Source organism: Schistocerca americana, chromosome 2, assembly GCF_021461395.2.
Source record: "Schistocerca americana isolate TAMUIC-IGC-003095 chromosome 2, iqSchAmer2.1, whole genome shotgun sequence".
In the NCBI taxonomy this organism is placed as follows: Eukaryota; Metazoa; Arthropoda; class Insecta; order Orthoptera; family Acrididae; genus Schistocerca; species Schistocerca americana.
The window spans coordinates 549,186,222-549,208,212 of record NC_060120.1 but is presented as its reverse complement, the minus strand read 5'-3'; positions in this window follow the sequence as shown (position 1 = coordinate 549,208,212).

The following is a 21,991-nucleotide window of genomic DNA, read 5'->3' as shown; positions in this document are numbered from 1 at the left end:
CTCCACTACTTCGGGAAAATGTGAAACGTGCTGCCCTTCTTTGAACTTTTTCGATGTCCCCCGTCAGCCCTATCTGATGCTGATCCCCTACCGCACAGCAATATCCGAGATAAGCTCGAACAGAAGTGGTGTAAGCAGTATCTTTCGATCTTTTGCATTTTCTAAGTGGTCTGCCAATAAATCGCAGTCTTTCGTTTGGTTTCTTCATAACATTACCTATGTGGTCGTTCTAAGTTAAGTTACTTGTGACTGTAGTGTTCAAGTACTCAGTAGAATATACAGTCTTTACATTTGTGAGATTTATTGTGTAACCGAAATTTAGCAGATTTCTTTTTGTACTCATGTGGATGACTTCACACTTTTCATTATTTAGAGTCGAATACCACTTTTCGCACCATACACATATCTTCCACCACCTTATTGCCCAGTCTTGCTTTTACTATCCTACAGCTACTTTCCACAGACGTTGGCGAACGTATACCTGTCATGCTGTATGTACTAAACAATCATACCGTATAAGTCAGGACATAAATATACTTGTACACAAAGATTTTATTTTTTATTTTTTATACAACCTCAGCACCTGAAATAAATTTTATCTTAACAGTTAAGAATCTTCGTAATGCAACAATTAAATTTAGAAGTGTTAAGTAATGGTTTGGACAAATAGTTTAGACAGTAAGAGAATAGAAACTTTCAAAAAGTGGTGCTACAGAAGAATGATGAAGATTAGATGGGTAGATCACATAACTATTGAGGAGGTACTAAATAGAATTGGGGAGAAGAGAAATTGGTGGCACAACTCGACTAAAAGGAGGGATCGGTTGGTAGGACATATTCTGAAGCATCAAGGGACCACCAATTTACTATTGGAGGGCAGCGTGGAGGGTAAAAGCCGTAGAGGGAGACCAAGAGATTAACACACTAAACAGATTCAGAAGGATGCAGGTTGCAGTAGGTACTGGGAGATGAAGCAGCTCGCACAAGATAGAGTAGTAAGGAGAGTTGCATCAAACCAGTCTCTAGATTGAAGACCACATCAACAACAAATAATGGTGCTGCATTTATTGTAGTTCTCTGCTTGCCAGAGATAAACATATTCAGAACAATGTTATTTAATACGTCAGTGAGATAATTTAACCTTACTTCTCTCTCAGGGTAGAGTTGAAATAAATTAATCTTGCATAGAAATAAACTTTGGTAAATAATCTTCCGAGTACATCCAGCAAATAAATCTGATTACACTCGAATATAATAAATAATTAAGTGTTAATGTAAATTTAACTCTAAAGAACTGTCTCCTGCTGCACATCACAACGTGACTGTAGCAGGAAATAAAGAATAGAACGCACATGATTGCGTAAAGGCGAAATGGCCGACTAGACATAAAATGCACCCAGGAGGTAAAATCTTAATGTTAGTGAAATGTGACGAAGTGAAATATGACTAAGCATTACTTACCGTTTCACGCAGAATTTCATGTTACCCATGACAAAAGCTCAGATGATTTTCGGTAGCAGCGATACACAGTTTTGGAATGAAGCTATGGAAAAGCGAAAGAAATTTTGTGCAAGGTCCACAGATGAGGGAGATATTTGCTGACAACCGCTCCCAAAAATTTTTGCGTTGTGCTGAAAGACACTCATCGGTGGGATTGAAGTTACTCCCAATCAACTTCCTTGGAAACTTCAAATCTATTCACTGAGTGATACTGTACAGAAGAATATCAATGGGATCAGAAAGTTCGGGTGCAACATATTCCCCAAAATGAATCTTCTATGTTCATACCTTTCTCTCTTCCCTCGAACGTATGTTCAGTTAAGGACGAACATGGTGAACATATAAAATGGTTCATATGGCTCTGAGCACAATGGGACTTAACATCTGAGGTCATCAGTCCCGCCGTGCGGGATTAGTTAGGGCGCTGCTGTCATGGACTGTGCGGCTGGTCCCGGCGGAGGTTCGAGTCCTCCCTCGGGCATGGGTGTATGTGTTTTTCCTTAGGATAATTTAGGTTAAGTAGTGTGTAAGCTTAGGGACTGATGACTTTAGCAGTTAAGTCCCATAAGATTTCACACACATTTGAACATTTTTTCATCAGTCCCCTAGAACTTAGAACTACTTAAACCTAACTAACCTAAGGACATCACATACATCCATGCCCGAGGCAGGCAGGATTCGAACCTGCGACAGTAGCAGTCGCGCATTTCCGGACTGAACCGCCGGGAACCGCTCGCCCACTGCAGCCGGCTGAACATATCCTTCAGAACATCTTGTGATGAACTGTTGATGGAGTGAACTGATGCTGGCTTAAACATGATGCGCCAAATGTTCAGCACAAATACTCCATATTGTAACAAATGTTCCACTGAAACTATTGAATGTTGAACGTATGTGAATAATTTATCTAATTTGTTTTACCTTTTTTATTTTGGATGGATTGATGGATTATCACTCACTATGTTTCAGTAGTCTTACAGAGAGGCCTGTACATCAAGATAACCACAAGTTCATTTTATTTATCAGTGTAATCAGTACACAGAAATCTCCTCGTAGACTACCTTAAAGGTTGATATGGCAGTGGAGAAAGGTAATAAATACACAGCTTAATACAAAAAATTGGCTCAAACATGTGTCCTAAACAAGAAGAAGGAGAATGGCAGACACACAGCGCCTGTGCCACTGTCCATCGATACCGTATCAAATTCCATTCTCGAATGATGAACGGTTCACTGTCATTGACACCGATTACTCAGCGGTGTGTGACAGTATTAGCATTGCGTCCCGAAGCACATACGTCACGCCGATCCATATATCTTGTGTGCGTTCCACGCTAACGTGAAACATTCAGTTCCCTTGGTTTTTGCTGTCAGTTACCTCGCAAGATTACTTTTCATTCCGAACAGCTGAACTGCTATTTCCTCCAAGTAACCATCGTAAAATGAAAATATTGTCTAGTTAAACAGCATAGACAGCAGCTTTTACAATTCTGACAAATCAGGTGGTTTGGAAACAAGCACTATGCCTTGTGGTTGCATAGAAACCGAAAAATAGTATGCCCAGTTTCGTTCGCGGAGGATGTCATCTGTTTATTAGTGCTTCTATAGTTCTCATTACCTTTTGTGAAATGGTGGAAGATCTCAGTTCACTTCATTGAATTAACGAAAATAAACTATGGGAAACAGCAAGTCGATATTCTAGTATTTTACCAACATTGAAGCCATTACTCGCGTTGTGAAATATCTGATACAATTCATGAGCGCAAAATTTTGTGCTGATGTAGTCCTTTGGCAATAGACTGCAGCCGTTACTTGCATTAACCATTTAAATGGATCTGAATCGCTCAGGAAGTTGCTCAGCAGTCGGCTTTTCTGTTAATCTAATATTTCCTCAGATTTCTCTCCGCTCCGTCTGTCGTCAATCCTCCTTAAGCCTTTTCGTTCTAAATTACGTTTAGCCGTTTTTATGGCTTACGAGGTACATAACTGTCTTTGTAGTACCTTCCCAGTTCTGTCCAGAAGTCTCCGCTATGGTCAACGTTTCAGTCTTTTACGAAGTAATTTCCACAAGTAAATTGTAATATTACATACCTAATTCACATTTTCAAATACTTCAATTTTTGCTTGTGCTATTCGGTTTTTCTTGTCGTGTTTGTTTCTTCCCTCGTTATATAAACCGTTCTCAAACAGAAAATTGTATTAACTACCTTTTTTTTATTTTCAGAAGTCTGTTGGTGTCCATATGACTTTTATTTCTTATTCTTCCTGTTATTTAGAAAATATTTTTAGCCACTAAAGTGTTTTTAAACACTTTGTTTTTTATCGTAAGTAGATACTGGCAGGTCATGGAAAAATCTAAAGCTTCTTTTTTATTCATTTAATAGAAAAGTAGTTCCGCTTTCAGTAGACGCAATATTTAGTGACATGTATTATTATTCGCGACATTACCCGCGATTGAGTGGACATACAGCGCAAAAATTCTTTTCATTTAAGCGTTTGAATGGAACTTTCTTAGATATATCATATTTGATTGCACTTGAGCAACATCCAGAGCAGTTGCTTCCATCTTGCTACATTACGTGCATGTATTTTCCACATAGCGATTTACAGTTTTTATTTTAACAGAATCGAATAAATAGAGCACTTTACCGCTGTTGCATATTGGAGTCACTCTCTATCGCTGTGGTTTGAAAACAGATATAGAATTCATAATGTAATTTCTTACTCTCTTCACAAAAATATTGTTTCTTTACAGTACCGAGGATGCTGGCTATTATATGTGCAAATGAAAGTTAATTTCGAAACATGGCAAATCAGGCACAAATTTCATAGTGATAAACTGCTCTTGTTGCATTTTATCATCACTTTGGATACCTAAGTACTAGTAAACAGCATTTAGACAAAAAATGTATCGTTCATGGCTCGCCAGTGGTCTTCCACATCCCCCGCCTTGAAATCGTTGGATAGCTTTTGTGTGGGAATGTTTAAACGCTTTTGTGTCTTTCTGAAATTTTGATTGTGTCAAACGGACTCCGAGATTGCGTTGCAGTTGGTTGTCGATGAGTTCGGAACACTCCTGGCCTGAGGAGACGCGCTGAATGCCGTCTTCACATGAACATTGGCCATATAGAACACGTGTTGTAATGTGTCTGTCGTCAAGTGCATATCTCCAATTTGGATCTTCATGGACTCCGTTAAAAGGTTTTCAATACTCAGTTCGTAATACATGTACTGGATAAATGTTCGGTTTGTAGACCCAAGTATAATGAATATTATTTTCTTGTTACGTTGTCCTTTAGTCGCCCCTTTCGTTCATTGTCATAGTATTGAAGTACTTTGTACATGAAGCGTTGTTCCTACTCTAACAAATTTCAAATCAATTGTTTCCTCGCACTGTTTCCTATCTGTGTTAGGGGTGTGTACAATAACAACGGTCATTCTATATTTAGCTGCCCCCTCCTTCTGTCCTCTTAATCCTGTTAGTTCCTATCTGCCTTCTCGTCATCCTCTCTCTTCCACCTGCTCTTACCTCTCTGCCCACTTGCTCCTCCCCTCCATCCTTCTGCTCCTTTCCCTTCTGTCCATCTGCTCCTTCTCCCGCTACTCCATCTCCTACTCCCTCTCTATGTTTTCGTCAACTCATCTCCTCTTTCCTGCTCTCTCTATCCCTCTTCCCCATTTCCCTGCTGATCCCCTACTCTCCCCACTCTGCGTCCATGTCTTCCTGTTGTCTCTCTCTGTCCATCTCCTCCTCTTTCCTTTCTCTGCCCATCTCGCCCCCTCTCTTTCTCTGCCTTTCTCCTCCCTCATATCGCTGTCCATCACCTCCTCCCGGGTATCTCTGTTCATCTCCTCATTTCCCCTTCTCCCTTCTCTGTCCACGTTATCACCCCTACCCTAACAGAAGACTGTGGTTCTTACTGCTACAGTATTCTTTTCCAGATAGTAAGTAGTATGTATACCACATTTAGTATAAACTGATCCAGAACTTTAGGAGGAGCTGTTCACCCATGACTTTGCTTGCGTACGCTTGTTTTCCCATGTAATTAACATATTTAACACATATTTGTACACATAATCACTTGTATCCCCAACGAATTTCACCCTGTAGGTACGTTTTCACGTAGTTCATTGTTTATGACGTCATATCTCCTGATCAATGCTTCGTACGGTGATACAATTTTGCAGATACATTCTGTGGTAAATATAAATACTGTCAGCAGCATTCGCCGCGAGTACAGCTAGTACAAAAGAAGCAAAATTAAGACATCTTACCTAATGCGGCAATTTTACTGCGTGAACAGCAAAACTGTAATAAGCGGTAAACTTTTTCCTTTCATCCTTTTGTGGAGGTTGTTAGAGAGAAAATGTTAGGCAAACATTTGAAGTAATATGTGAAGTTTGTTGCAAGTCACTAGGTGTCCTTGCTCCCTATTCTCTGGGTATCCGCGGGTATTGGGCTACACATCTTTTTCACCCACGCCACTTTCATAGGCGGGTGGTTCTTACTCCACGGGGATTCTGTCCAGACAGTAAGTGTGGTGTCACCGCCAGACACCACACTTGCTAGGTGGTAGCCTTTAAATCGGCCGCGGTCCATTAGTATACGTCGGACCCGCGTGTCGCCACTGTCAGTGATTGCAGACCGAGCGCCGCCACACGGCAGGTCTAGACAGACGTCCTAGCACTCGCCCCAGTTGTACAGCCGACTTTGCTAGGAAGGGTTCACTGACAAATACGCTCTCATTTGCCGAGATGATAGTTAGCATAGCCTTCGGCTACGTCATTTGCTACGACCTAGCAAGGCGCCATTACCAGTTTATATTGAGATTGTAATTATGTATTAAGAGCGATGTTCTGCAATTATGGATTAAAGTTAAGTATTCCAGAAGCTATGTACTATTTTTGGCTACTATAATTCCTTGTCATTTTCCAGACCTCACGCCAGCCTGCGTGAGCTTAAACGCGTGCCTTTCGGCTACCCGTCGCTGTGGATTGGCTGTCTTGCCAGTCCACAACAGTAAGAGATATGCGAACCAAGGTTGGGTGAAATCAGTCGAGTGCCTTAGGAAGAGAAGAGGAACGTACTCACGAGCCAAACCATTTTTGGAAATTTGGATGTTTGTGGCTTTGGTGTGACGTCATAAGCGCGTGACTGCGTGTGAGATCGCTCTCTAAGTTTTCATCTATTTTTAGGTTTCAGATATATATTTTAACTGTTTTTGTGTTAATATTTACTATATAAGTGACTTATTAGTGGTTTCTTCATTCACCTCTGCATTTCTTGTGTTGTGGCCTGATATTTGTGAGTGTTTCGTATCGAGCAACTTCACCTCTTACCCGTGTTTACATTCCGCGCTGACCAGTTGCAGCTGTAGCGGCGCATCGAAAGCTAAGTACTAATTAATTGTTTGTGTATAGTAGTTTATTTAGGAACTTTAGCAGTCTTAAACCGGTGTTCTTGGTGTTTTCCGGTGAAATAACTTCAGAAGAAATTTTTGCGAACTGCTTTCAGTTTCGTTACTGTCATTAGACGTTTGATTTTCTTCCTGTGTTAGTATTTTGTTATATTCTCATTTGTTGTTGATTAATACTGTCAATAATAGTAGTTACTTCCCTTGTAGAGCAAGTTTGTGATAATTGTAGTCAGTTTTTAACATCTTCTTATTGTAGTAGCGGAACTTAGATAAAGTTGTTTTCTTGTTTCAATAATTGTAAAATTTTACCATGAGTGAGAAGTGTGGGCTTTGCCGTAGGTTCGTGAGTAGTGGATTACGGTGTGAGACTTGTTCGAAGTATTTTCACTGGGGGGAATGCAGTGGGGAAGCCAGTGGGCATTCTGGTGAGATCCTCTCCTGGAACTGCAGGTTATGTAGCAAGAGTAAGTTGATAGAGGAGCAGGAGCGTAAGATCTGTGCCCTTCAGGTGCAGTTGAAAAACGCACAGGAGGAGCTAGATAGGATGAGGAGGGAGAAGGGGGTTGGGGAATGGGAGCTGGCTGTTGGCAAGAGATCTGCTAGGAGAAGGAGATTTTCAGATAGTTTTACTATTGGTGTTTGTAATAGATATGACCAACTGTCAGAGTCTAGTGGAGAGGAATCTCTAGTAGCTGTAGATGTAGGAAGTATGCAGCAGACCTCAGCAGTTACGGTTGCTAGGACAGTTGCAAAGTCTAAGAGAAAGAAGAAGGTTCTGCTGTTAGGTAGTTCTCATGGTAGAGGTGTAGGCCAGCAGTTGCAGGAAGTTTTGGGGAGTGAATACCAGGTCACCAGCATTGTGAAGCCTAATGCAGGATTGGCTCAGGTGACTTTTAACATAGGGGGGTTATGTAGGGATTTTACTAAAGAGGATCAGGTAGTGATTGTGGGTGGGGCTGGTAATAGTATTGATAGGGATGGGGAGTATGACATAGATGGTGACCTGGAAAAGATAGCCACTCAGACTGGCAACACGAATGTGCTTTTCGTGGAACTGTTTCAGCGTCACGATCGGCCTCATCTTAATACAGCCGTCAGGCGTAATAACAATGGATTTGGGGGTGCGCTGATGACAGAAGGCATGAGTCACATTTCAGTGGTGTCGGTGGAGTCTATCAGTAGGATGGGTTTCACCAGACATGGCCTGCACCTCAACAGGTATGGGGAGGGGAGGTTGGCAAAACTTATAGGTGACAGCATAGGTGGGGGTGGTGGGATCACTCATGGGAAAATTCCGGTAGTTGCGGGTGTTAGAGCTGTACCTTGTTTAGATTGAAGTCAGCTGATAGGTATTCCTGCTTAAGGGAAGTCTCTCTAACAAAGAAACCACTTTCTACAAAGCTTGGGTATCCGATTAATGAGGGAATTAGTATATTTCATCAAAATATACAAGGTATTAGAGATAAAGTTAGTGAACTGCTTATAGATGTTGACTCTGAAATTATTGGTATATCTGAACACTTCTTAAATAAGGAGATAATTCAGAGGCTTCCTTTACCAGGATACAGGTTGGCTGGCAGCTTTTCTAGGAGCTCTTTGCGGTGTGGGGGAGTAGCCATGTATGTGAAAAACGGTATCCCATTAGAGTCAATTGATGTTTCAAAGTACTCCACTGAAAAGGTGTTTGAATGTTGTGCAAGTGTGGTTAAATTTAGTGGAGCTAAACTTCTTACTGTTGTTATTTATTGATCCCCAGACTCTGATTTCACAACATTTTTGCTAAAGCTAGAGGAGGTTCTTGGTTCACTTTATAGGAAATACAAAAAGTTAGTTATATGTGGTGACTTCAATATTAATTGTATAAGTGATTGTGCAAGGAAAAGGATGCTGGTAGGCCTCCTTAATTCATATAATCTTATGCAAACCGTATTCTTTCCAACGAGAGTGCAAGGGAACAGTAGAACAACCATAGACAATATTTTTGTTCATTCGTCATTATTAGAAGGGCATTCTGTTCGCAAAAAGGTGAATGGCCTTTCAGATCATGATGCACAAATTTTAAGTCTAAAAGATTTTTGTGCTGCAACACATGTTAAATATAGTTACCAACTTTTTAGGAAAGCTGATCCAGTTGCTGTACAGACTTTTGTAAACCTTATCAAGGAACAAGAGTGGCAAGATGTTTATAGTGCTGATACAGTAGACGATAAATATAATGCCTTCCTCAAAACTTTTCTCGTGCTCTTTGAAAGTTGCTTTCCGTTAGAACGCTCAAAACAGGGTACTAGCACAAACAGGCAGCCTGGGTGGCTGACTAAATGGATAAGAATATCTTGTAGAACAAAGTGGCAATTATATCAAAACGTTAGAAACAGTCAAAATCTAAATGCAGCAGCCCATTACAAACAGTACTGTAAGGTGCTTAAAAAAGTTATTAGGAAGGCAAAAAGTATGTGGTATGCAGATAGAATAGCTAAGTCTCAGGATAAAATTAAAACCATATGGTCAGTCGTAAAGGAAGTAGCTGGTCTGCAGAGACAGGTCGAGAATATAGAATCAGTGCGTAGTGGGGATGTCCGTGTTACTGATAAGTCGCATATATGTACAGTAATTAATAATCACTTTCTGAATATAGCAGGTGAACTAAATAGAAACCTAGTCCCAACAGGGAATCATATAGCGCTCGTAGAAAAAAGTGTTCCGAGACTGTTACCTGAAATGCTCCTCCATGATACTGACAAGAGGGAGATTGAGTTAATAATTAAATCACTAAAGACCAAGAACTCTCATGGATATGACGGGGTATCTAGCAGAATACTGAAGTATTGTTCCACGTATGTTAGCTCAGTACTTAGCCATATCTGTAACTTTTCCTTTAGGAGTGGTCGGTTTCCTGACCGATTAAAGTACTCGGTAGTGAAGCCACTTTATAAAAAGGGAGACAGGGATAATGTTGACAATTATAGACCTATTTCTATGCCATCGGTGTTTGCTAAAGTTATCGAGAGGGTTGTATATACAAGGTTACTGCAGCATTTAAATTCACATAATTTGCAGTCAAATGTACAGTTTGGTTTTAGAAATGGCTTAACAACTGCAAATGCTATAGTCTCTTTTCTCTGTGAGGTTTTGGACGGATTAAATAAAAGGTTGCGAACGTTAGGTGTTTTCTTTGATTTAACGAAGGCTTTTGACTGTGTTGACCACAAAATATTACTGCAGAAGTTGGAACATCATGGAGTAAGGGGAGTAGCTTACAATTGGTTCGCCTCCTACTTTAAGAACAGAAAACAGAAGGTAATCCTCCGCAATATTGAGAGTGGTAATGATGTTCAGTCCCAATGGGGCAGTGTTAAATGGGGCGTTCCCCAAGGGTCGGTGCTGGGGCCACTGCTGTTTCTTATTCATGTAAATGATATGCCTTCTAGTATTACAGGTGATTCAAAAATATTTCTGTTTGCTGATGACACCACCTTGGTAGTGAAGGATCTTGTGTGTAATATTGAAACATTATCAAATAATGTAGTTCATGATATAAGTTCGTGGCTTGTGGAAAATAATTTGATGCTAAATCACAGTAAGACTCAGTTTTTACAGTTTCTAACCCACAATTCAACAAGAACTGACATTTTAATCAGACAGAATGGGCATGTTATAAGCGAGACGGAACAGTTCAAGTTCCTAGGCGTACGGATAGATAGTAAGCTGTTGTGGAAAGCCCATGTTCAGGATCTTGTTCAGAAACTAAATGCCGCTTTATTTACCATTAGAACAGTATCTGAAATAAGTGACATTTCAACACGAAAAGTAGTATACTTCGCATATTTTCATACGCTTATGTCATATGGTATTATTTTTTGGGGTAATTCCTCTGATTCAAAAAGGGTATTTTTGGCTCAAAAACGGGCTGTTCGAGCTATGTATGGTGTAAGTTCGAAGACCTCTTGCCGACCCCTATTCAATAGTCTGGGAATTTTGACATTGCCCTCACAGTATGTATTTTCTTTAATGTCGTTTGTTGTTAGCAATATTAGCTTATTCCCAAGAGTTAGCAGCTTTCACTCAGTTAATACTAGGCAGAAACCAAATCTGCATGTGGAATGCACTTCCTTGACTCTTGTGCAGAAGGGAGTGCAGTATTCTGCTACATCCATTTTCAATAAGCTACCACAAGAACTCAAAAATCTTAGCAGTAGCCCAAACACTTTTAAGTCTAAACTGAAGAGTTTCCTCATGGCTCACTCCTTCTATTCTGTCGAGGAGCTCCTGGAAGAGCTAAAAAATTAAGCAAATTCCAGTGTTACATTCTTGATTTTCTTTATTTAAACTAACGACTTGTCGCCTGAATATGTTTCTTATATTTCATTTTATCTGTTTCTACAATCGTGTTATATTTCATGTATTGACTCGTTCCATGACCATGGAGACTTCTCCTAAATGTGGTCCCACGGAATAATAAATAAATAAATAAATAAAAAGGTCTTATGGGACCAAACTGCTGAGGTCGTCGGTCCCTAAGCTTACACACTACTAATCTAACTTAAACTAACTTACGCAAAGGACGACACAGACACCCATGCCCAAGGGAGGACTCGAATCCCCGACGGCGGGAGCCGCGCGGACCGTAGAAGACGTCCTAGACCGCGTGGCTACCCCGCGTGGCAGCCAAAACATTACGGCCACTGCCCACCAGTACGTTGGATACCACCTGGTGGCGTTGCGGGCACGTGACGGGGTGATAAAAGTATGTAAGCGGAGCGGACACGGACGGGGGATCACCCTAGCGAATATATGGAATGCAAATGGAGAGATCCATTGAGATAAGCGACTTTGAGAAAGAGCAGATTATTATTAAGCAGAGCCTGTGAACGACTACCTCGAAAACGCCGGAGCTGATCGAATAATCACGTACTATTGTCGTGGACATCTACGGAAGGAGGTAGGTAGACAGTGAAACTACCACTAAGCCCTAAATGGTTGGACGCCCACGACTCTTCACAGAACATTGTGTTCGTAGGCCTGTCTGCTCTGTAAAGTAGGAGAGATGGTGATCTGTGGAATCTCTGCTGAAAGAGCACAGTGCTGGGGCACGCCCAAGAGTTTTGGGACACATTGTAGTATATTGTTCACCATGGAGCTCTGCAGTAGACAACATCTACGTGTCGACATGAGGCAACGACGTCGCCAGTTACGATTGCAGTGGGCACGGGATCCTCACGATTCGACCGTCGATCGGTGGAGACGTGTCGGACCTTCGGGTGAATCACATTGTTGCTACACTAGGTCGACGGTCGTTTCCACAAACGCCGTCATCAAGCTGAACTCTGGCTGGAAACGTGCAGCGCGCCAAGGATACAGACCGATGGGAGCATTATTATGCTTATGCGATTCTCCTGTGCCTGCTTAGGACCTGTGGTAGTAAGAGAAGACACGTCGACAGATGCGAACCAGCTGCATCGCTTCATGTTCAATGTCTTTCCCGACGGCAATGACATCTCCCAGCAGTACAAATGTCGGCGTCTTGGAACCAGAACGTTGCTAAAGTGGTTTGAGGAGCATTATAGTGAACTCACGTCGATGTCTCGGCTAGCAAATCTGCCTGCTGTAAATCCTATGGAACCCAACTGGATAGCTATCGGGCGCCGTCACTGCGTGCGCAAATCAGCGGCGCGTTATGTATGCGAACTACATGACATGTACGTCATAGCTCCACAGACCTACCAACAAACCGTCGGATCCCTGATATGCAGAATCAGTGATGTAGTTCGTTCCAAAGACGGACAAATAGGGGGTCATAATGTCTTGGCTCATCAGTGTACATACATACTTACATACATACATTTTTATAATGTGTGCGGATTATATCATTACGAAAGTTTCAATATTATCAACTTTTCTCATTAAACTTTAAGTGTAATCCAGATACCAAAAGAAGCATCGTACGCAGCCGCTTTTTACTTCGACTGCACTCAACCGTGCTATTGCCAGTAATAGTGCTGAAATGCTGCAACGATTCCAAAACAGCCGCCGGTTAGGAACATGGTCAGGCCGTCAGCTCAAGGTAAAGGGGTGCTTGTGTGCGTTCGTGCGCTACACCCGGAGGAGCTGCTTGTCCGTGACGTGCGCGCTGTTTGGAACAGAGCAGGTGAGCTCTCGCAGAAACTGCCCGAGGCACCTCAAGCTCTCCTCTGAGAGCCCGCCGCTGTACCAACACCGGGTGGTGGGGCATGAAGGGCTCCAGAGACCACTACGCGTCTCTCCTCCTCCCCCACCCCTCCTGACCATGGACATCGCTGAGTAGCGACGCACATCTAAGTCCCGCCACGGTTATGGATGTTCCCTCACTGTTTGTTTATTGTTACTGATAATAAAAGTAATTACATAAGTCCAATATGCTGGAGGTAGGTGTACGTAGCCAAAAAGCAGATACATACCCCTCTAAACGACGTGGGATATCTAACAGTTTACTTCAGCATGTTGTGTCTTTGCTCCAACACTGTGCATCGCCACTGGAGTAAAAGAGAAGAGAGAACAGGTATAGCTGCCGGGTATACGTAAACTGTATCTTCACAAAAAGATTTTTTTTCAGATAGCTGAGAACGTCGTCATGTTGTTCTAAAGAACGAGGCAGTAAAGACAGGCTACCCTAGCCCTATACAGGACGAAAAAATTGTATCGTGTTGTGTTTTTTCCCAAGTTTCAGCGAACAACATGGTATTTTTTGAAATCTTCTTTGTAATTTGTCTTTGGCACTAGGAACAGATTTCTAAGAAGGGTTGGGTGGCATAATTTGAGTGGCACTCGATAAAATGCTGATACGAAGATAGCGCCAAAAATTATTTCCCTTCCCTCAGGAGGAGATGTCCGACAAACAACTACTTCACTGTAAGAGATGTAAGCAAAGGCTTAATTCAAGACGATAGTATGGCAAAATTTACACGCACAAGAAAGGAACAAGACGCCAAGTATGCAGTGTTCGGGAGCTGTAACATCATCAGCAGTGAAGTCGTACACGCAATTTCACTAACTGAAAACGAATTGTTAGTACAAGAAAATCGGATTATCCGATCCCAAATCTTCATAAGTCAGGTGAAATCGTAAGCACATGATGGGAGACGCAGATTTTGGTAAGGAAGACATGTAGCTGTAAGTAATTCTTTAGTTATGTGAAAATTATGGGGCGAACTGCTTCGAATCTACAAGTATCACAACTAAAAATAACTACCATATTGTTGCAGTAAAATATCCATCGCAAATATCTTTGCAATATTCTATGAGGGGCGTGCAATAAATACGGCTACAGTTTTTTCTGAAATCAGGTTGGTGTTATTCAGAATTGCTATACACCATGTTATTCCCCACTCATTTCGCTACAAAACCCTACTTTTCAACATAATTTCCGTTCAATGTGACGGCATTAAGCCACCTAACTGGAAGGGCATGTATTCCTGCATGGTACGATTCCGCTGCAGCAATAACCTCCTTCATCATCCACGTACTGCTCTCGACGAGTGCACTAATCATCGAGCCAGACAGACGCTCTTTATGGTTGTCTCTTAGGTTGCGAGGAACAAGGAAGGCACACATACGTCTGAGTACCCCAGCTGGAGAACGAGTTTGTCAGCACTACCAACGATGACGTCCAGTTGAGCAGCATGGTGTGTGATTGTGATCCGTCGGTCACCTCGAATGAGAGTGTACACGTGTTACAACATTGTGGAAGTCACAGTTATGAGCGACCGGGCGCCACGTGGAGATCGGACAGGTTTGCGTACCTTGTTGCGATGGTGACAGACGCCTTGCCCAAAGACTCACCGCGCTTTTGTTCATTGCCAGGTCAGTTCACAAGTGCCTTTGAATATCTGTGATGCTCTGGTTTTCCTCCAAAAGAAATACAATGACACCTCTCTGCTTGGAACACACATCCGTTACAGACGCCATTTTGAAGGGTACGTAAAAGTCACCACCTATCGGAACTTTGTGGAACTATAGGGGCTGAGACAGGAATAGTCCACGATGTCCCATGACAAATTCAGCATTTTTTTCAGCAGAAATTGGACTAGAAAAAATGTGTTCCATTACTTTTCGAAAACCACTCGTCTGTATACGCAAAGAAAAGGGCCTATGAATTTATAAAAAGAACATTTATACACTTGCTGCTGCTAATGACCACATCAAAAGTCTTAATACTGCATGAAATGTCTCAATTTCGCGTTATGTCTCAGCTTAAAGTATCTCTTTATCGGTCTAAGTCAAGTGTTACATTTCGTTTCATTTGCTGGCTAATCAATCTTAAGCACTTTTCTTGATTTTTACATTCCTTTACCGCCACTACCTGCTTAGTGTGTAGTCTCATTTTTTCTGCTGCTGATTTGTACAGATTTTAGTAATATTTTTGATCGTTACGGTCATCGAAAATACGACTATTTTCAGCAAAGGTATTAAATGTTTTTCATACTTAAAATAATCCAAGAAATACTTCAGGAATCTATTTACTTTATGAGTCAAAACCATCGTTGTACGTTTCTGCCAAGTTAAATCTATTTAGCACACAGGATTAGAAGTCGGATGCATCTTATCACCTGTGCTATTCGAGCACACCTACCATTTCGACCTTCGGCTCAACATATAATATTAACTAGTCACATCTCAGCAATCCTCGATGGAGGAAGGATAAAGAGTAGGAAAATCTCTTTTAATATTTGTTAAACACAAAATGACTGAAGTGTTCTCTTTTAAAATTACCGAAACGCTTAAAATCGCACTGTCAGTGACCATAACATGCATAGAGCTTCGCTATTTCCTTTTCCAGATGTTCATGCTCTAATTATCCCATTTCACTTTTCGTGTAGATTTCAGCTTCTAGAGGGAATGAGAGATTTATAGGTACGTACAGGCTGTAGTATGATTTTAAGAGTGTATAAAACAGAATTGATGATGCATGTTCAGAAGAAGAGAATTAAAGGTGTTTTATAACGATCAATAATAGAATACTGTATGATGATACTTCCTCACGGCAACAAATTCTAGGCTTAAGAAACTTAAACGTAACTGAATCAGTACCCAGGTGTGTATTTATTCCAATCTTCTCCATCTCCTTCCCTCTCCGTTCACTCCCTTCTCCCTCCACTTTCTGTGCGTCTCCTGCACTTTTCCCTGTCCATCTGTTCCTCCTCCTCTCTGGATCCATCAGCTTCTTCCGCTCTCTGCCTCCTCTTATACTCTTTAAGTTCATCGCCACTTCGCCCCAATAAGTTCGTTGCCTCTCTGCCTCTAAACAAATCTCCTCCTCCCTCTCTCTCCGCCCCTGTCCTCCTTTCCCCTTTCTCTGTCCATTTACTTCTCCCCTCTCTCTGTCCTTCACCCCCTCCACCTATCTATAACCATCTTCTCCTTTTCCTTTTGCCCATCTCCTCCTCCCTACCTTCTTTCATCACCAAGTAGCCACACCCAACCCAGTACCAAGCTGGTGGTTCTTACCCCCACAATATTTCTATGCAGATAGTAATATGTATTTCAAGTTTGGTTGAAATCAATCCGAGGGTTTAGCAGGAGCTTCTTACCCATCTCTTTGCCAGACTACGCACATGTCACATAAACTTAACATACTGAACTGTTATAATTAAACTTTCGTTTCTTGAGAGGGTTCCCATGAGAAACGAATGATCGTAGAACAATGAAACTCTGTGGAAACAGTTGTAAGGACGTGTGGAAGAGACGTAACGGATAAACCACTGAAAGAAAACATTTTGATTTCCACATCATCATAGTTACATTTATTAACTGCGTACTGGACTTGGGTTTCAGGTTACATTCGTTGCTCAAATTGACAAACCATTTCCACCTATGGCAGTCTGTAGCGGCACTACGGGCAACTGTTCGCAGTACTTTCCGAGTGGTGGACTATGCAACGTTCAGCTCTCGTAACAAAGATTCTGCACCCCTTGAAGATGGCACGTTGCGTCCAGAATTCTCAGTCATGGCCACAGTAAATTCGTCAACAATTTGTGGCGTAATTGACCTTGGTCTCTCCCAGGAGCAGTTGCCAAATCGCCAGTTAATTCGAAATTTTGAATCTTATTCTTCAGTCGCGTTGCGGAACGACAACTTCTCTGTATTCCTCTATACTCGCTAAGAGTAGTTTGACGAATAAAGCCCTGCTCACCTTTTTTAAAGAGTAAACCGTCATTTGACTGTGTATAACTGTATTTATCATCTGTACTATCTAAATTTCGGCTTTTAAAGATATGTGTACGGGTTGTTTACCTGCTTTGGACTGCCTTAACATATATGACGTCATAATTGTCTTACAAATTCTAGCAATTTCCAGGATGGGAGAAATAAAAGTGGCTCGAACGAGCCGATACGATTGGACGTGAATGTGTGCACATAACCACATCAGGTGTACGTCCGCCACGTGATCCACACCGGTTTAGAGCGTTGTGTCAATGTGAGTGGAGCAGTGCAAAGAGGACGATGCGGCTCGCAGTAGAGCAGCGGCTGTTCGTTGCGGAAAGTTACGTGACAACATAGTCGTGTAAACTGTGTGATTAGTTGTTTTCTGGGAAGTTTAATGGCGTCTAAGTGACAGAAAAGAGTGGCATGCAACACTTACAAGGGGAGGCCGCCAATTGTGAAATTCAGATTCGATTCATACTGCGCATAATAAAAGCTCATGGCCAGAGGTGTAATGTGGCAAAGCACCAAGATGCACTTCTCAGCCGTTGTCGAGAAAATCGACAGTTAAAAGAAACCGTTGCGGTGAAATACTCTCTGCGATTAATGATTTTTCTACAGCGTCATAGCGCAGCGGTAAGCGCTGTGGTTCGTAATCCGAAGGTCGCCGGATCGAATCTCGCGCCATGCAATGTTTTTTTATTATTAGTTTTTTGCAATTCAAATATACATATATATATATATATATATATATATATATATATATATATATATATATATTAATGAATTGCTTATGCATGTTGGTGAAGGCGGATCGCTCTCCAATTGTACCGCCTCCATTTTTCCGTTTGTTTAACAGGGTCTACCAAAGCTGTCCCGTCCGCGCTGATTTTCGACGATGTTATAAGTTGCGCTAGGGACCGCATCTACCTTCTTTCGAAGTTAGCAGGCAACTACGCTGTTACGGGGCGGCTCGTTTCGGCCCATTCAACATCTGTCCTTCAAGTGTAACGAGCGAGTAACGGAGTTTATATTTCATACCTGCCACTGCAAGTTTGTGTTCGTGGGGTCTCTATTCTAGTTCGAACGTTTGACTTACGCTATACGTATTCGTTTCGACGTCTTCCGTTAACTATACGTGGTTAACATTATGAAGACAATTAACAACATTTGTGAAATACAGCTTTGTTTGCGGAAAACATAATGTTGTGCGAAGTCGCCAGTTTTTCCACGACAAACGACTTTCAACAACTTATTACATGCATAATTGTTGCAACTGATTGCCGGGAATTTTATATATATATAAATTACAAAAAACAAATACTAAAAAAAAAGTTGCATGGAGCGAGATTCGTTCCGGCGACCTTCGGATTACGAACCCCAGCGCTTACCGCTGCACCACCACGCTATAGAAAATTGCTCATCGTAGAGAGTATTTCACCGCAATGGTTTCTTTTAACTGTCGATTTTCTCGACAACGGCCGAGAAGTGCATCTTGGTGCTTTGCCACATTACACCTCTGGCCATGAGCTTTTATTATGCGCAGTATGAATCGAATCTGAATTTCACAATTGGCGGCCTCCCCTTGTTAGTCCGAAAATGACGTCGCACAGGACTTGTTTTGAACCAGTCAAATGGCTCTGAGCACTATGGGACTTAACATCTGACGTCATTAGTCCCCCAGAACTTAGAACTAATTAAACCTAACTAACCTAAGGACATCACACAAATCCATGCCCGAGGCAGGATTCGAACCTGCGACCGTAGCGGTCGCGCGGTTCCAGACTGAAGCGCCTGGAAACGCTTGGCCACACCGCCAGGCGAACGAGTCAAAAAACATCCCGAAACGTGCCCGCACACCAGACAACGGGGCTGCAGGTCATCATAAAATGCTTCAGAGTTGTACCACATCAACCCGACGCCTGTTGCAAGTGACCGGTGTATTACGTCGATCGTGCAGACGAGTACTCCACCTGGAGCCTCACATGCATCCCTACTGAGTGTGTGTGTTGTTCATGCATTAAAACCAGCAGATGCTCCTCAGCGCCGCCAGTTTTGTGAGTGGCCGTACAATGATGTAACAGTGAATGGCTTGGACATGGATCTGTTCTTTATGTGCGATGACGCCTGAGTGGTTATGACAACCCACATAATCACGAGGTCTGGGCAGCGGAGAATCCTCATAACTTCCACGAAACACCATAGCACGATCAGAATGTTGGGGTTTGGTGTGAAAAGTCTGCACGCAGCATTATTGGTCCCATCTTCTTTCATCAGACGCTGACTACGGCGCGTTACATTGGGAACATTTTGAAACCATTTGTGGCACGGAGGAGGAAAGACCTACAGTTACTTCCAACAGGATGGAGCAGCTTGCCATACAGCCGGGCAAACCTTGGAGCACATTTACACAATATTTAGAGGATCTGCCAGAGTTGTTAACAGAGATCAGCCTGGTGGCGGCCCTAGCTGGCCACCCTGATCACTTGATCTGTCAGTGTGCGATTACTTCGTGTGGGAAACCCTCACGTCTTCAAGAACTGCAGCAGAAGATTTCGGATGAGATTGCTGCATTTCCAGCAGTCTAGTGTCGATACGCCTTCATAACTTGCTGACCAAGGCCAAGAGTGCAGAGAGATGAATGGTGGTCACTTTCAGCCTCTGCTTTAGTCAGGTTAGTTCCGTATTTCCTTTCCTCTAATTTCTTTGTACCCTGGAACTCTGTTTTCAGGGGCCACTTTTCTTTGCCCCACCTGTACTTGATAATGGCATAAACGCAGAAATCTAGATAGTACTGAGGACAAAATATAATAATACACAGTCAAGTGGCGGATTACTCTTTCGAAAACTACTGCATAACTGTGGCTCAACACCATCGTAAACTTTTTCCTGCTTATCTTGTTGACTAACTGCAACAATAATGTACACGGATGGTTGTGCTTGAACGGTACCAGTACGGGCGCCTAACGGCAAGTAGTGACACAAACATACTAACTGCTCAAATCCTGAAACATCATTCCTGTGAGGTTGGGTTGTCGTCTTCTAACACAGGATAGAGGGGAGTCGGACGGTTACAGATCAGTCTGCAATTTCCGAGCGTTTACGAGCAAATGCAGAAAGGCAAACTTCCAATGGAGGCAGGTTGATGGGTTGGATGAGCGCCAAAGTCAGTCAGAAGATACGTGGGTAGGGGTGTTTCTGTTCTGGCCTTTACATTAACAAAGTCCAAGGTTCGTAGCAGCAGCGTTCAGCTAAAAGATAATCGTCACTGTTCTTACTATTAAGGCTAGCAACAACAGTGTGTTCCGTCACTCGACCCCGCCTTTAGGCCTCTCGTAATTGGGGATGGCTGTTGTAACACTGTAACCTGTGTGAATCCACTGCTGTGACTCTCAGGGGGAAGTATAAAGCTTACTGCTTCTGCTAAGACGTGTCTTTTGGTAATCATCTTCTACTGTGAAGCCTTACAACAGCATCTAGGCGGTGGATGGAGTTACCAGTTCTGCAGTTCGTAGGGCTCTAGCGTTACTATCTATCTTCGTTAACCTAAACACTTACACACTTGCCTGCTCTGTGTATTGTGTCCCTGAGCTCCTATCCTGGAGTACCTTCCCTGGCTTCCAACAGCCTTAAGCTTAACAAGGGACAAGTCAAAACGTCGTCAATATACGACAGGGTACCCATTCGGTAAATAGTTTCCCGTCTACACAGACTTCAGTAGCAAAATTTTAATATTATAACGACCCTGTACTTCACACGTATTTGCATACATATTTCACCTCTGTCTGTAGCGAATATCGCCATGCACTTTCGTAATCCCGCACATTAATATCTATGGCATCATGGCTTCTGAACAATGTCATAGAGTAATGTAATTTTGTGGCTAAAATCAGTGATAATTTTTTGTACTGTCGACATGTTACGTTAGGAATAGACTTAGCAACAAATAAGCAATAAATTTAAGCGTCATGCATGATGCGGCAGTTTTTCATAGATTTGTGGCTACATTCAATGGTATATTTGGATTATGTCGAGTAGATGTGTTGGGAATAGATTTAGTAGCGAAGAAATAATAAATTAAGCGTCATGCATGATGCAGCACTTTTTCAGTAATCTCAGTGTTTATGACGTCATATTTCCTGAGCTGTGTCTGCTAAAATCACGATGCAGTAGTTTTTCGCGTATCTCAGTGTTACGACGTTGTGTCTCGTGAACTATCTGTCGTGCAGGGACAGAGTTTTGCAGGTACATTCAGTAATATATATATATACACTCCTGGAAATTGAAATAAGAACACCGTGAATTCATTGTCCCAGGAAGGGGAAACTTTATTGACACATTCCTGGGGTCAGATACATCACATGATCACACTGACAGAACCACAGGCACATAGACACAGGCAACAGAGCATGCACAATGTCGGCACTAGTACAGTGTATATCCACCTTTCGCAGCAATGCAGGCTGCTATTCTCCCATGGAGACGATCGTAGAGATGCTGGATGTAGTCCTGTGGAACGGCTTGCCATGCCATTTCCACCTGGCGCCTCAGTTGGACCAGCGTTCGTGCTGGACGTGCAAACCGCGTGAGACGACGCTTCATCCAGTCCCAAACATGCTCAATGGGGGACAGATCCAGAGATCTTGCTGTCCAGGGTAGTTGACTTACACCTTCTAGAGCACGTTGGGTGGCACGGGATACATGCGGACGTGCATTGTCCTGTTGGAACAGCAAGTTCCCTTGCCGGTCTAGGAATGGTAGAACGATGGGTTCGATGACGGTTTGGATGTACCGTGCACTATTCAGTGTCCCCTCGACGATCACCAGTGGTGTATGGCCAGTGTAGGAGATCGCTCCCCACACCATGATGCCGGGTGTTGGCCCTGTGTGCCTCGGTCG